Raw genomic sequence first — 2,688 nt, forward strand, 5'->3', positions numbered from 1 at the left:
ATTGTAAGTTATTTTTCACAACAAGTCAGTATCCCTCCGCGTCTGAGAAAAACAGTATGGGCCGAACCACGCCCCTTAGCTGTGATATAATGAGCATATACCACGGCCTGTCGTGAGCTATTGCTTAAGTGTATCTCGAGCCGGCTTCTGAAACGTACCTACCCCACCTTTAAGGTGCCATTGGAGTTTTCCATCTCTCTTGTTTACAATCACATGTTTTTCTTAAGAAGATGACCTTTGTGTGCATGAGGACTCATCACAGTTCATTAGAAAGCATTACTCAAGACTAAAAGCCCTGTGAGAAAACAAATGACTTAAGTATGATTGAGAGGTTCAGTTCTACAAAAACAATCACAACAGTTCAATCGAATTCAAATCTGATATGCACAACAAAAACATGTTCAGATGTACACGATCGGACATAGCCAGTGTAACTGAGGATAAAACCATTCTCGTATTCTCAGTGTCTGGGTTTACATCCTCTCTAATGAAACTTGACGAGCGCCGTTCAATTTGCAGTAAGTGAAAGCAGCACTGTGCCAATGCTGGGCGTTCACTCGGAAGAAAAACAACATTATCATTCAATCCACGTCAGCACGAAGAGGTCCACCCGCAGATGATTCATCCGATATTATGTAAATAACACATTTTAAATAAAAAAACAGGGAGGGTCAGGCTGTAACTTTGTTGTTTCCCACTTCCCCCAGGCGTCGTCACTGCTCTGTTTTAACAAGCAATGTCATATATTGTTAATGTGATGAAATCAAGTTTTTTAATCCTGTGGCTTCTACAATTAATGATGTTATTGTCTTGATATCAGCAACCTAAAAAGTGGATATTTTATATTGTTCTTACTGATAATTTTATCCTGTATAATGTATTTGTTTTCTTGCTGTCTGATTTCCAGCACCTGCATTACAAGTTACAATGAATAAGTACTTTATAATACAGATTATAATAAGGCAGAGTGGTTAAGAGTGGCCACATCACCGACGGGTGAAAGATAGTGTTTTGGTAACACGGGGTGTTCAGGTAACACTTACAGACTTTGTTATTTTATTAGCTTTTCTTTTTAATGACTGATTTTAAATGCCTTTGTCTGAATGTCTTTCATTTTTGTTTTTCTTTTAATGTTTCTTTTATTATCTTTTACTGTTTTTAAATGCCTTTGTCTGAATGTCTTTCATTTTTGTAAAGCACCTTGAATTGCCTGGTGCTGAAAGGTGCTATATAAATAAACTTGCCTTGCCTTGCCTTAAGATATTGTAAATATGAATCTTGAAAGCTTGTTACTATTGGTCTATGCATTAACATGTCGTATTGGACTTAGGGCATCTGATACATAATCTAATAAGGGAGAATTTAAGCAGAGGATAAAGTGAGTATTGTTTGACTCTATAATACATTTCGGTAAAAGAGGTCCTTTCAACTGGAATAGAGCTACGTTCACATTACTCATCGGATGATTCATCCACCCTGTGAATTGTCGTGAAAAACTGAGATCACACAGAGAGGTGATTCTGAAAAGCAGATTATACTCTCTTTGTTTCAGAATTGAAACCATGTATTTTTCCTTTTAATGTTTATTTTATTAGCTTTTCTTTTTTAATGCTTAATGTCTTTCATTTTTTGTAAAGCACTTTGAATTGCCTTGTGTTGAAAAGTGCTATATAAATAAACTTGCCTTGCCTTGCAATGTTTAACAGGTCAATGACTGTACAGTACAAAATATCTAATATGTAACTTTATGACATCACAAAACAGGGCACAGCAAGGCAAGATATAGGACATCTTAAAACAGGGCTTTATATGATAAACAACGGGACAAAAACAAGGAAATTCAGCCTCGGGAGGACAGGATGGATAAAGGAAATTAAAATGTCACACAAGCAAAGTAAAGTGCATGCGGGTCATGTTTGAAGACACAAAAAGGCCAAAAATAAAACAAAAGAGCAGACATTGTTACAATGAGTAACAATGAGTGAGAAAACAGTAGTGTACCCCTTTCACAGACAATGCAAACATGTACAACTATGTGCGTTGGATAAACAAATAGTAGTTGTTAAGATGTATAGAGAAGTTATTTGTGTTATATTTCACTAACTTGCTTTTGAGACCAAGTTGTCATTTGTCAAAGTTAGATGTGAAGACTTAATCTTAAGCACCGAAGACTTCCTTAATTATATCCCAATTTATTAGGGATAAGGAGTACTAATAGTAAGATCTGCGGATATTTTTAAACTATGGTTTTTGAAAACATATGATATATTATGCTGCATATGACACATTCGGCTTAGTAACTGCATCATATTGCATACTCAATTGCATGCAAAACCAAACAGGGTGATAGTCTGATTGCAGATGTTGTTGTTTTTTGTACAGTTCATTTTATATTTACGGAAAATTCATGTTTATTAAAAAAATGGGCTGACTCCAAACCTAATTATGAATTTTTTTACCAATAATTACATAAAAAGGCTATCAAAAGTAATTGTGTATTTAACAAATATTGAATCCGATTTTTTTCCTATACAATATATATGATATTCATTATGTTCTTGAATAAATAAAGGTGAAACAACAACAACAACAACAACAACAACAACAACAACAACATCAAACAGTGTGTACTGTCTCTTTAAGAGCTGTCAGTGCCCGCTTCTTGCCTCGCGCTGTCTGCTTGTTATT

Source organism: Pseudochaenichthys georgianus, chromosome 23, assembly GCF_902827115.2.
Source record: "Pseudochaenichthys georgianus chromosome 23, fPseGeo1.2, whole genome shotgun sequence".
NCBI lineage: Eukaryota > Metazoa > Chordata > Actinopteri > Perciformes > Channichthyidae > Pseudochaenichthys > Pseudochaenichthys georgianus.